This window comes from Triticum urartu, chromosome 5A (genome assembly GCF_056163025.1).
Source record: "Triticum urartu cultivar PI428250 chromosome 5A, HENAU_Tu73, whole genome shotgun sequence".
NCBI classification, from domain to species: Eukaryota; Viridiplantae; Streptophyta; class Magnoliopsida; order Poales; family Poaceae; genus Triticum; species Triticum urartu.
The window spans coordinates 29144278-29159507 of record NC_141877.1 but is presented as its reverse complement, the minus strand read 5'-3'; positions in this window follow the sequence as shown (position 1 = coordinate 29159507).

The window sequence follows — 15230 nt, the reverse complement described above, 5'->3', positions numbered from 1 at the left end:
CCGACTGACATGCACTAGTTGCATAAGGTGGCTAGCGGGTGTCTGTCTCTCCCACTTTAGTTGGAGCGGATTCGACGAAAAGGGTCCTTATGAAGGGTAAATAGAAGTTGACAAATCACGTTGTGTCTTTAACGTAGGTAAGAAAACGTTCTTGCTAGAACCCTATTGCAGCCACGTAAAACTTGCAACAACAATTAGAGGACGTCTAACTTGTTTTTGCAGCAAGTGTTTTGTGATGTGATATGGCCAAATTTGTGATGAATGATGAATGACATATATGTGATGTATGAGATCATGTTCTTGTAATAAGAATCACGACTTGCATGTCGATGAGTATGACAACCGGCAGGAGCCATAGGAGTTGTCTTTATTTTTTGTATGACCTGCGTGTCATTGAGAAACGCCATGTAAATTACTTTACTTTATTGCTAAACGTATTAGCCATAGTGGTAGAAGTAATAGTTGGTGAGCAACTTCATGGAGACACGATGATGGAGATCATGGTGTCATGCCAGTGACAAGATGATCATGGAGCCCCAAGATGGAGATCAAAGGAGCTATATGATATTGGCCATATCATGTCACTATTATTATTTGATTGCATGTGATGTTTATCATGTTTTTGCATCTTGTTTACTTAGAACGACGGTAGTAAATAAGATGATCCCTCATAATAATTTCAAGAAAGTGTTCCCCCTAACTGTGCGCCGTTGCGACAGTTCGTTGTTTCGAAGCACCTCGTGATGATCGGGTGTGATAGATTCCAACATTCACATACAACGGGTGTAAGACAGATTTACACATGCAAACACTTAGGTTGACTTGACGAGCCTAGCATGTATATACATGGCCTCGGAACACAGAAGACCGAAAGGTCGAACTTGAGTCGTATAGAAGATACGATCAACATGAAGATGTTCACCGATGTTGACTAGTCCGTCTCACGTGATGATCGGACACGGCCTAGCTAACTCGGATCATGTTATACTTAGATGGCTGGAGGGATGTCTATCTGAGTGGGAGTTCATTGAATAATTTGATTAGATGAACTTAATTATCATGAACTTAGTCAAAATCTTTACAATATGTCTTGTAGATCAAATGGCCAATGTTGTCCTCAACTTCAACGCGTTCCTAGAGAAAACCAAGATGAAAGACGATGGCAGCAATTATACGGACTGGATCCGGAACCTGAGGATCATCCTCATAGCTGCAAAGAAAGATTATGTCCTAGAAGCACCGCTAGGTGACGCACCCGTCCCACAGAACCAAGACGTTATGAACGCTTGGCAGACACGTGTTGATGATTACTCCCTCGTTCAGTGCAGCATGCTTTACAGCTTAGAACCGGGGCTCCAAAAGCGTTTTGAGAGACACGGAGCATATGAGATGTTCGAAGAGCTGAAAATGGTTTTTCAAGCTCATGCCCGGGTCGAGAGATATGAGGTCTCCGACAAATTCTTCAGCTGTAAGATGGAGGAAAATAGTTCTGTCAGTGAGCACATACTCACTATGTCTGGTTTACATAACCGCTTGACTCAGCTGGGAGTTAATCTCCCGGATGACGCGGTCATTGACAGAATCCTTCAGTCGCTTCCACCGAGCTACAAGAGCTTTGTGATGAACTTCAATATGCAGGGGATGGAAAAGACCATTCCTGAGGTATATTCAATGCTGAAATCAGCAGAGGTAGAAGTCAAAAAGGAACATCAAGTGTTGATGGTGAATAAAACCACTAAGTTCAAGAAAGGCAAGGGTAAAAAGAACTTCAAGAAGGACGGCAAGGGAGTTGCCGCGCCCGGTAAGCAAGCTGCCGGGAAGAAGCCAAAGAATGGACCCAAGCCCGAGACTGAGTGCTTTTATTGCAAGGGAAGTGGTCACTGGAAGCGGAACTGCCCCAAATACTTAGCGGATAAGAAGGCCGGCAACACGAAAGGTATATGTGATATACATGTAATTGATGTGTACCTTACCAGTACTCGTAGTAGCTCCTGGGTATTTGATACCGATGCGGTTGCTCACATTTGTAACTCAAAGCAGGAGCTGCGGAATAAGCGGAGACTGGCGCAGGACAAGGTGACGATGCGTGTCGGGAATGGTTCCAAGGTCGATGTGATCGCCGTCGGCACGCTACCTCTACATTTACCTATGGGATTAGTTTTAAACCTCAATAATTGTTATTTAGTGCCAGCTTTGAGCATGAACATTGTATCAGGATCTTGTTTAATTCGAGATGGCTACTCATTTAAATCCGAGAATAATGGTTGTTCTATTTATATGAGAGATATGTTTTATGGTCATGCTCCGATGGTGAATGGTTTATTCTTAATGAATCTCGAGTGTAATGCTACACATATTCATAGTGTGAATACCAAAAGATGTAAGGTTGATAATGATAGTCCCACATACTTATGGCACTGCCGCCTTGGTCACATAGGTGTCAAACGCATGAAGAAGCTCCATGCAGATGGACTTTTAGAGTCTCTTGATTACGAATCATTTGACACGTGCGAACCATGCCTCGTGGGTAAGATGACCAAGACTCCGTTCTCAGGAACAATGGAGCGAGCAACCAACTTATTGGAAATCATACATACTGATGTGTGCGGTCCAATGAGTGTTGAGGCTTGCGGTGGCTATCGTTATGTTCTCACCCTCACCGATGACTTGAGTAGATATGGGTATGTCTACTTAATGAAACACAAGTCTGAGACCTTTGAAAAGTTCAAGGAATTTCAGAGTGAGGTTGAGAATCAACGTAACAGGAAAATCAAGTTCTTGCGATCAGATCGTGGGGGAGAATACTTGAGTCACGAATTTGGCACACACTTAAGAAAATGTGGAATAGTTTCACAACTCACGCCGCCTGGAACACCTCAGCGTAATGGTGTTTCCGAATGTCGTAATCACACTCTATTAGATATGGTGCAATCTATGATGTCTCTTACCGATTTACCGCTATCATTTTGGGGCTATGCTTTAGAGACTGTCGCATTCACTTTAAATAGGGCTCCGTCGAAATCCGTTGAGACGACACCGTATGAATTATGGTTTGGGAAGAAACCTAAGCTGTCGTTTCTAAAAGTTTGGGGATCCGATGCTTATGTCAAGAAACTTCAACCTAAAAAGCTCGAACCCAAGTCGGAAAAATGCGTCTTCATAGGATACCCTAAAGAAACTATTGGGTATACCTTCTACCTCAGATCCGTAGGCAAGATCTTTGTTGCCAAGAATGGATCCTTTCTAGAGAAAGAGTTTCTCTCGAAAGAAATAAGTGGGAGGAAAGTAGAACTTGATGAAGTATTACCTATTGAACCGGTAGGTAGCGCAGCTCAAGAAAATGTTCCTGAGGTGCCTGCACCGACTAGAGAGGAAGTTAATGATGATGATCATGAAACTTCAGATCAAGTTGCTACTGAACTTCATAGGTCCACAAGGACACGTTCCGCACCAGAGTGGTACGGCAACCCTGTCTTGGAAATCATGTTGTTGGACAACGGTGAACCTTCGAACTATGAAGAAGCGATGGCGGGCCCGGATTCCGACAAATGGCTGGAAGCCATGAAATCCGAGATAGGATCCATGTATGAAAACGAAGTATGGACTTTGACTGACTTGCCCGATGATCGGCGAGCCATAGAAAATAAATGGATCTTTAAGAAGAAGACAGACGCGGATGGTAATGTGACCATCTATAAAGCTAGGCTTGTCGCTAAGGGTTATCGACAAGTTCAAGGGGTTGACTACGATGATACTTTCTCTCCCGTAGCGAAGCTGAAGTCCGTCCGAATCATGTTAGCAATTGCCGCATACTATGATTATGAGATATGGCAAATGGATGTCAAAACGGCATTCCTTAACGGTTATCTTAAGGAAGAACTGTATATGATGCAGCCGGAAGGTTTTGTCGACCCTAAGAATGCTAACAAGGTATGCAAGCTCCAGCGATCCATTTATGGGCTGGTGCAAGCATCTCGGAGTTGGAACATTCTCTTTGATGAGATGATCAAAGCGTTTGGGTTTACGCAAACTTATGGAGAAGCCTGCGTTTACAAGAAAGTGAGTGGGAGCTCTGTAGCATTTCTCATATTATATGTAGATGACATACTTTTGATGGGAAATGATATAGAACTTTTGGACAGCATTAAGGCCTATTTGAATAAGAGTTTTTCAATGAAGGACCTTGGAGAAGCTGCTTATATATTAGGCATCAAGATCTATAGAGATAGATCAAGACGCCTCATAGGTCTTTCACAAAGCACATACCTTGATAAGATATTGAAGAAGTTCAATATGGATCAGTCTAAGAAGGGATTCTTGCCTGTGTTGCAAGGTGTGACATTGAGCTCAGCTCAATGTCCGACCACGGCAGAAGATATAGAAGAGATGAGTGTCATCCCCTATGCGTCAGCCATAGGGTCTATTATGTATGCCATGCTGTGTACCAGACCTGATGTAAACCTTGCCGTAAGTTTGGTAGGTAGGTACCAAAGTAATCCCGGCAAGGAACACTGGACAGCGGTCAAGAATATCCTGAAGTACCTGAAAAGTACTAAGGACATGTTTCTCGTTTATGGAGGTGACGAAGAGCTCGTCGTAAAGGGTTACATCGACGCTAGCTTCAACACAGATCTGGATGACTCTAAGTCACAAACCGGATACGTGTATATGTTGAATGGTGGAGCAGTAAGCTGGTGCAGCTGCAAGCAGAGCGTCGTGGCGGGATCTACATGTGAAGCGGAGTACATGGCAGCCTCGGAGGTAGCGCATGAAGCAATTTGGGTGAAGGAGTTCATCACCGACCTAGGAGTCATACCCAATGCGTCGGGGCCGATCAAACTCTTCTGTGACAACACTGGAGCTATTGCACTTGCCAAGGAGCCCAGGTTTCACAAGAAGACAAGGCACATCAAGCGTCGCTTCAACTCCATTCGTGAAAATGTTCAAAATGGAGACATAGAAATTTGTAAAGTGCATACAGATCTGAATTTCGCAGATCCATTGACTAAACCTCTTCCGCGAGCAAAACATGATCAACATCAGAACTCTATGGGTGTTCGATTCATCACAATGTAACTAGATTATTGACTCTAGTGCAAGTGGGAGACTGTTGGAAATACGCCCTAGAGGCAATAATAAAAGGATTATTATTATATTTCCTTGTTCATGATAATTGTCTTTTATTCATGCTATAATTGTGTTATCCGGAAATCGTAATACATGTGTGAATACATAGACACCAATATGTCCCTAGTATGCTCGTTGATCAACAGATAGTCATGGTTTCCTGACTATGGACATTGGATGTCACTGATAACGAGATCACATCATTAGGAGAATGATGTGATGGACAAGACCCAATCCTAAACATAGCACAAGATCGTATAGTTCGTTTGCTAGAGTTTTTCCAATGTCAAGTATCTTTTCCTTAGACCATGAGATCGTGTAACTCCCGGATAACGTAGGAGTGCTTTGGGTGTGCCAAACGTCACAACGTAACTAGGTGACTATAAAGGTATACTACGGGTATCTCCGAAAGTGTCTGTTGGGTTGACACGGATCGAGACTGGGATTTGTCACTCCGTATGACGGAGAGGTATCACTGGGCCCACTCGGTAATGCATCATCATAATGAGCTCAATGTGATCAAGTGGTTGGTCATGGGATCATGCATTATGGTACTAGTAAAGTGACTTGCCGGTAACGAGATTGAACGAGGTATTGGGATACCGACGATCGAATCTCGGGCAAGTATAATACCGATTGACAAAGGGAATTGTATACGGGATTGATTGAATCCTCGACATCGTGGTTCATCCGATGAGATCATCATGGAGCATGTGCGAGCCAACATGGGTATCCAGATCCCGCTATTGGTTATTGGCCAGAGAGCCGTCTCGGTCATGTCTATGTGTCTCCCGAACCCGTAGGGTCTACACACTTAAGGTTCGGTGACGCTAGGGTTGTAGAGATATGAGTATGCAGTAACCCGAAAGTTGTTTGGAGTCCCGGATGAGATCCCGGACGTCACGAGGAGTTCTGGAATGGTCCGGAGGTAAAGAATTATATATAGGAAGTGCAGTTTCGGCCATCGGGAAAGATTCGGGGGTCACCGGTATTGTACCGGGACCACCGGATGGGTCCCGGGGGTCCACCGGGTGGGGCCACCCATCCCGGAGGGCCCCATGGGCCGAAGTGGGGAGGGGAACCAGCCCATAGTGGGCTGGTGTGCCCCCCTAGGCCCACCCCTTGCGCCTAGGGTTGAAACCCTAGGGTGGGGGGGGGGGGCTCCCCACTTGCCTTGGGGGGTACTCCACCCCCCTTGGCCGCCCCCCCTAGGAGATTGGATCTCCTAGGGCTGGCGCCCCCCCCCCCTAGGCCCCCTATATATAGTGGGGGGAGGGAGGGCTGCAAACCCCATGCCTTTGGTTCCTCCCTCTCCCTCTCCAACACCTCCTCCTCCTGCATAGAGCTTGGCGAAGCCCTGCCGGAGTACTGCTGCATCCACCACCACGCCGTCGTGCTGCTGGATCTTCATCAACCTCTCCTTCCCCCTTGCTGGATCAAGAAGAAGGACACGTCACGCTAACCGTACGTGTGTTGAACGCGGAGGTGCCATCCGTTCGGCGCTAGGATCTCCGGTGATTTGGATCACGACGAGTACGACTCCCTCATCCCCGTTCTTTGAACGCTTCCGCTCGCGATCTACAAGGGTATGTAGATGCACTCCCCTCTCGTTGCTAGATGACTTCATAGATAGATCTTGGTGAAACGTAGAGAAATTTTTTGTTTTCTGCAACATTCCCCAACACAGGGGAAGCATAATATCTCACCCAAATCTAGCAAATCCTACATCCGGCTGTATCCATCCTTCAACACATAACCGAGAAAAACTTCGGAAATCGTCTACCTCAACCTTCGAAAAGCATCCGTTATACAAGTTATGGCAATACTCCCGAACTCCCGCCCCAGTACTGGGTGGCATCGAGGTTATCTCACCAACAACTGCATAAAAGAGATTTTTGATGTCGGCGAACTAAACTCAGGTATTCCAGAACCGCAATGATAAAATTGTGACGACAACAGCTCGGAGCTCAACTCCCCGGGACACTGCCACAACCCCTAAATGACAAGAAGCACCAAGAACAATTTTCTTGTCACAAATCGATCGGAACGATTCCAAGATACCCGCGTGATCCTAAAAAAATTTAGTGAAATTTGAGAAGAGAAGAGTCAAAACTCTACGTCAGGATGCCTTACCAGAGCGATGAAGGGACTGGGGGGTAAAAAGAATTCCTAAACTCTCCGATATATAATTCCTAATTGACTCAAAACATTTTTCTAGACTCAACTCGTCAGCTAATTCGATCAAGCAGGGGGGCTCCCAAGGTCGGGGAAGGCTCTGATTACCAACTTGTAACGCCCTCGATGGGGCTATATCTCCTACATGTCGAAGCACGACTTAGGGGCATAACCGCATTGAAAGCAATGTCGCAAGTAAGGTAATATTCACAACAACCCATGTAAATAGATAATAGGGGAAAATGTACATAGTTGTCTTACACTCGCCACGTCAAACAAATACATAAATAGCATTACAATCATCCAATACACTCATGGTCCGACTACGGCACCAAAACAAAAGATCAACCCCAACATGCGACCCAGTCCCGCTCGACCCAACTAGGCACCACTACTGATCATCAGGGAAAGACACATAGTAACGGCGTGAGTCTTCGTTGAACTCCCACTTGAGTTCAAGCGCATCATCTGGAACGGAGTCATCGGGCCCTGCATCTGGTTTGGAAGTAATCTGTGAGTCACGGGGACTCAGCAATCTCGCACCCTCGCGATCAAGACTATTTAAGCTTATAGGTAAGGCAAGGTAATATGTGGAGCTGTAGCAAGCGACTAGCATATATGGTGGCTATCCTGTTCGCAAAAGAGAGCGAGAAGAGAAAGCAAAGCACGAACGAAGAACTAAAGAACAACCTACGGCAAACATTACTCCAACACCGTGTTCACTTCCTGGACGCCGCCGAGAAGAGACCATCACGGTTACACACGCAGTTGCTTCATTTTAATTAAGTTAAGGTTCATGCTATCTACAATCGGACATTAACAAATTCCCATCTGCCCATAGCCGCGGGCACGGCTTTCGAAAGTTCAAATCCCTGCAGGGGAGTCCCAACTTAGCCCATCACAAGCTCTCACGGTCAACGAAGGATAGACCTTCTCCCGAGACATTCCGATCAGACTCGGTATCCTGGTTCTACAAGACAACTTCGACAAGGTAAAACAAATCCAGCAACACCGCCCGGATGTGCCGACAAATCCCGATAGGAGCTGCACATATCTCGTTCTCAGGGCACACCGGATTGTCCAAGGTACGGGTAGGCCAGTCCAGAGTTGCCCCTGGTGGCCACCGGCAGCTGACAGGTTGGACCAACACTCAGAGGAGCACTGGCCCGGGGGTTTAAATAAAGATTACCCTTGGGTCCGCGGAGCCCAAGAGAAAAAGAGGCTAGGTGGCGAATGGTAAAACCAATGTTGGGCATTGCTGGAGGAGTTTTATTCAAGGTGAACTGTCAAGGGGTTCCCATTATCACCCAACCGCGTAAGGAACGCAAAATCCGCAAACATAATACCGATATGACGGAAACTAGGGCGGCAAGAGTGGAACAAAACACTAGGCAAAAGGCCGAGCCTTCCACCATTTACCAAGTATATAGATGCATTAATTAAATAAGATATATTGTGATATCACAACAAGTAAACATGTTCCAACGAGGAACAACATCTCCATGTTCCAACAAGGAACAAACTTCATCTTCACCTGCAACTAACAACGCTATAAGAGGGGCTGAGCAAAGCGGTAACATAGCCAAACAACGGTTTGCTAGGACAAGGTGGGTTAGAGGCTTGGTTTAATAATATGGGAGGCATGATAAGCAAGTGGTAGGTATCGTAGCATAGGCATAGCAAAAGAGCGAGCAATCTAGCAAGCAAAGATAGAAGTGATTTCAAGGGTATGATCATCTTGCCTGCAAAGTTGTCAGAGTTAACTTGATCCTTGTAAGCAAACTCAACGGGCTCCTCATTCGCGAACTCGTCTCGCGGCTCTACCCAAACAAGACAAACAAGCAAAAGGAACACAATAAACCACGTGCAATGCTCAAGCAACATGATGCAAACATGGTATGCTATGCGGGATGCGATATGTGATGCGTATGAAAGATTTGACAAGGAATGATTGAATCTGGCCTCAACTTGGAAATACAAGAGTGCCACTGTAAAGGTGAGGTGATTTCGGTTGAAATCGATATAAAGATCACCGGAATCGGATGGACGGTTTGGAAATGGCAAGCAAAACAAATATGGCACCGGTCTGCGATAAACAATAACTAGCCATCTAAATGCATCAAAATAATTATGCTACAGCACTCAAACATGACAACAAAATACATGGCAGGGATCCACTCATGATTCTTGACAAAAGATGAACACTGAGCTACGGCCAATTTATCCATTAACAGGTTCAAACAAGCATGGCAAAAGAGCAAAAGATAACAGGTTTCAGACTTAGTGAAATTAACACAAGTCTGGAATCTCACATCAGGTAGCACACTTTGGCGCATGAAAACTATATGCTACAGGAACTTAACATGGCAAAGCAAGGCATGACATGAAGCTACTCAAAGCACTTAACAAAATTCCCTTAGTGACCTTGAGCCAAAAGGGATCAGAAAATATGATTGCAAGCATGTGAACATGGCAAAAACATAATCAGATAACAGACTTAGAGAAAAACTGGAGCATGCAAATCTGTTAACGAGTAGGCATGTTTACGAGCTCGATGCACTCACTACAGAGCAAGGCATGACAAAATAAGCATACACCCATCAAGAATACATATCATATAATCTAGACATGGCAAGAAAAACAACATAGAATGCACGGATCAACAACAACATCCTCGGCAAAATCGCTAACAAGTAAACAATCTGCCAGGATTCCCGAAATAGCAACAGTAGAGCTCGATTGACTCAAGCTAGGGTGCTCCATAAATGCAAACAAAGACATGGATGGATAGAGCACCACAATAATAACAAATCATCCTCACTGATCATCCTCAAAAGAGGCACGGATCACTAGGAAACAACATGAACATATGGCATATTGATAAAAACAGATCAAGGACTTGGAGAAATTCTAAGTCCCTGAAATCAGCATTAACGAATGCACTACTTTGCAAGCTTGTGCTAGTCACCACCCATATCACAAAAATACATGGTAAGCACCTCTGTAAAGATGGCATGGCATATAACAAAACTCATGTAGAGCTCAGGAGCATATCATGCACACATTAATCATGGAAAAAAAACAAATATCTATTTGATGAAACAGATCTGGCAATTTTATCACATAGCCCTCTTCCAACAGCATTTCGGGCATCAAGATGAGCTCAAATGAAAATGATGCAATGAGATGAAATGATGTACTCTCAGAGACGAAAATTTTGATATGCTACACGCGCAAAACGGAGCTACGGATGCGGAGTTATGGCATGAGCAAGAATGCAAAATAATATGCCGACTTAGGGGGAAAACGGGGTCAACCTTGATATTTTTAGATCTGGATCAGGCGACGCACTTCCCGAGGTTCGACGCCGTTCTCGCCGGAGATGGAGAAGTGGCGGCCGGAGCTTGAAGAGACGGACAGGGGCGGCGCGGATCCGGTCGCCGGGGCTCGGGGACGGAGCGGCGGACGGCGGTGGTCGGTGTGGAGGCGAGGGGCGCGGCGGACGGAGATGGCGCGGCGGAGGCGACGGGCGGCGCGAGGCGGCGGATGGCGTGGCGGAGGCGGCGAGCTTCACGCGGTCGGACGGCGGGAAGGCAACTGGGCGGCGCAGGGAGACGACGGACCTCGGGGGCTCGTCTCGGGCTCAGGCGGGCCGCGGCGCGGGAGGTGGCCGGTGGAACACGTGGCGCCCTGTGGTTGGGCTCGGGCGGCGGCGCGGCGTGTCCGGCGGCGGACGGACACGTCCGGCGCAGAGAGGGGAAGGTAGGTTAGGCTTTGATCCGGAATTTTCGGGGGAGATGTCTATTTATACATAGAAGGAGCTAGGAGGCTCCAAATGAGGTGTGGTTTTCGGCCACGCGATCGTGATCGAACGCTCTAGATGATGGAGAGGGTTTTGGTCGGTTTGGGGCCAAATTGGAAGGCTGTTGGGCTGCAACACACACGAGGCCTTCTCGGTCCCTCGGTTAACCGTTGGAGTATCAAACGAAGTCCAAATGGTACGAAACTTGACAGGCGGTCTACGGTAGTAAACCAAGGCCGCTTGGAAAGTCTCGGTCCAATCCGTAAGTGTCTAACCCCCACACACGAAAAGAGGTAAAAAGGACCACCGGAGGAGATAGGAGCGCCGGAATGCAAAACGGACAACGGGGAAAATGCTCGGTTGCATGAGACGAACACATATGCAAATGCAATGCACATGATGCAATGATATGAGATGCATGACAATGACAATAACACACGGAGGCAAAAACCCGAACCCGAGGAAATAAAATAACTTAGTGCCGGAAACGGCAAGAGTTGGAGTACATATAAGGTAAATTACATCCGGGGTGTTACAATCCAGGTTCCGCTATTGGTTATTGACCGGAGACATGTCTCGGTCATGTATACATAGTTCTCGAACCCGTAGGGTCCGCACGCTTAAATTTCTGTGACGATCGGTATTATGAGTTTTTGTGTTTTGATGTACCGAAGGTAGTTCAGAGTCTAGGATATGATCACGGACATGATGAGGAGTCTCGAAATGGTCGAGACATAAAGATCGATATATTGGATGACTATGTTCGGATACCGGAAAGGTTTTGGGAGGTTTCGGACATTTATCAGAGTATCGGGGGTTACCAGAACCCCCGGGGAGTATATTGGGCCTAATGGGCCTTAGTGGGAGAAGAGGAGGGGCGGCCAAGGGCAGCCGCGTGCCCCCTCCCCCTCTAGTCCGAATTGGACAAGGAGGGGGGCAGTGCCCCCCCCCCCTTTCCTTCTCTCTTCTCTCTCCCTTCCTTCTCCTCTCCAACTCCAACTAGGAAAAGAGGGAGTCCTACTCCCGGTGGGAGTAGGACACCCCCTTGGCGCGCCCTCCTCCTTGGTCGGCCACCTCCCCCCTAGCTCCTTTATATACGGGGGCAGGGGCACCCCATAGACACAACAATTGATCTGTTGATCTCTTAGCCGTGTGCGGTGCCCCCCTCCACCATAATCCACATCGGTTATATCGTAGCGGTGCTTAGGCGAAGCCCTGCGATGGTAGCTTCATCGACATCGTCACCATGTTGTCGTGCTGACGAAACTCTTCCCCGAGCTCTACTGGATCGTGAGTCCGCGGGACGTCACCGAGCTGAACGTGTGCTGAACGCGGAGGTGTCGTACGTTCGGTACTGAGGATCGGTCGATCGTGAATACATACGACTCCATCAACCGCGTTGTCATAACGCTTCCGCTTAACGGTCTACGAGGGTACGTGGACGACACTCTCCCCTCTCGTTGCTATGCATCACCATGATCTTGCGTGTGCGTAGGAATTTTTTTGAAATTACTACGCTCCCCAACAGTGGCATCCGAGCCAGGTTATTGCGTAGATATTATATGCACGAGTAGAACACAAGTGAGTTGTGGGCGATACAAGTCATGCTGCTTACCAGCATGTCATACTTTGGTTCGGGGGTATTGTTGGATGAAGCGGCCTGTACCGACATTACGCGTACGCTTACGCGAGACTGGTTCTACCGATGTGCTTTGCACACAGGTGGTTGGCGGGTGTCAGTTTCTCCAACTTTAGTTGAACCAAGTGTGGCTAAGCCCGGTCCTTGAGAAGGTTAAAACAGCACTAACTTGACGAACTATCGTTGTGGTTTTGATGTGTAGGTAAGAGCGGTTCTTGCTCATCCCATAGCAGCCACGTAAAACTTGCAACAACAAAGTAGAGGAAGTCTAACTTGTTTTTGCAGGGCATGTTGTGATGTGATATGGTCAAGACATGATGTTATATTTATTGTATGAGATGATCATGTTTTGTAACAAAGTTATCGGCAACTGGCAGGAGCCATATGGTTGTCGCTTTATTGTATGCAATGCAATCGCCCTGTAATTGCTTTACTTTATCACTAAGCGGTAGCGATAGTCGTAGAAGCAATAGTTGGCGAGACGACAACGATGCTACAATGAAGATCAAGGTGTCGCGCCGGTGACGATGGTGATCATGACGGTACTTTGGATATGGAGATCAAAGGCACAAGAAGATGATGGCCATATCATATCACTTATATTGATTGCATGTGATGTTTATCCTTTATGCATCTTATTCTGCTTTGTTTGACGGTAGCATTATAAGATGATCTCTCATTAAATTTCAAGGTAAAAGTGTTCTCCCTCAGTATGCACTATTGTCAAAGTTCGTCGTGCCGAGACACCATGTGATGATCGGGTGTGATAAGCTCAACGTTCATCTAAGTGTAAGACAGTTATACACATGCAGAATACTCGGGTTAAACTTGACGAGCCTAGCATATGCAGATATGGCCTCGGAACACTGAGACCGAAAGGTCGAGCGTGAATCATATAGTAGATATGATCAACATAGTGATGTTCACCATTGAAAACTACTCCATTTCATGTGATGATCGGTTATGGTTTAATTGATATGGATCACGTGATAACTTAGATGATTAGAGGGATGCCTATCTAAGTGGGAGTTCTTAAGTAATATGATTAATTGAACTTAAATTTATCATGAACTTAGTACCTAATAGTATTTTGCTTGTCTATGTTATTGTAGATAGATGGCTCGTGTTGTTGTTCCGTTGAATTTTAATGTGTTCCTAGACAAAGCAAAGTTGAAAGATGATGGTTGCAATTACACAGACTGGGTACATAACTTGAGGATTATCCTCATTGCTGCACAGAAGAATTATGTCCTGGAAGCACCGCTGGGTGCCAAACCCGCTGCAGGAGCAAAGCCAGATGTTATAAATGTCTGGCAGAGCAAAGCTGATGACTACTCAATAGTTCAGTGTGCCATGCTTTACGACTTAGAACCAGGACTTCAACAACATTTTGAATGTCATGGAGCATATGAGATGTTCCAGGAGTTGAAGTTAATATTTCAAGCAAATGCCCGGATTGATAGATATGAAGTCTCCAATAAGTTCTACAGCTGCAAGATGGAGGAGAATAGTTCTGTCAATGAACATATACTCAGAATGTCTGGGCACCATAATCACTTGACTCGGCTGGGAGTTAATCTTCTGGTTGATAGGGTCATTGACAGAGTTCTTCAATCACTGCCACCAAGCTACAAGAGCTTAGTGATGAACTATAATATGCAAGGGATGGATAAGACGATTCCCGAGCTCTTCACAATGCTAAAGGCTGTGGAGGTAGAAATCAAGAAGGAGCATCAAGTGTTGATGGTCAACAAGACCACCAGTTTCAAGAAAAAGGGTAAAGGGAAGAAGAAAGGGAACTTCAAGAAGAACAGTAAACAAGTTGCTGCTCAAGAGAAGAAACCCAAGTCTGTACCTAAGCCTGAGATTGAGTGCTTCTACTGCAAAGGGACTGGTCACTGGAAGCGGAACTGCCCCAAGTATTTGGCGGATAAGAAGGATGGCAAGGTGAACAAAGGTATATGTGATATACATGTTATTGATGTGTACCTTACTAGAGCTCGCAGTAGCACCTGGGTATTTGATACTGGTTCTGTTGCTAATATTTGCAACTCGAAATAGGGAATACGGATTAAGCGAAGACTGGCTAAGGACGAGGTAACGATGCGCGTGGGAAATGGTTCCAAAGTCGATGTGATCACCGTCGGCACGCTACCTCTACATCTACCTTCGGGATTAGTTTTAGACCTGAATAATTGTTATTTGGTGCTAGCGTTAAGCATGAACATTATATCTAGATCTTGTTTGATGCGAGATGGTTATTCATTTAAATCTGAGAATAATGGTTGTTCTATTTATATGAGTAATATCTTTTATGGTCATGCACCTTTGAAGAGTGGTCTATTTGTGTTGAATCTCGATAGTAGTGATACACATATTCATAATGTTGAAGCCAAAAGATGCAGAGTTGATAATGATAGTGCAACTTATTTGTGGCACTGTCGTTTGGGTCATACTGGTGTAAAGCGCATGAAGAAACTCCATACT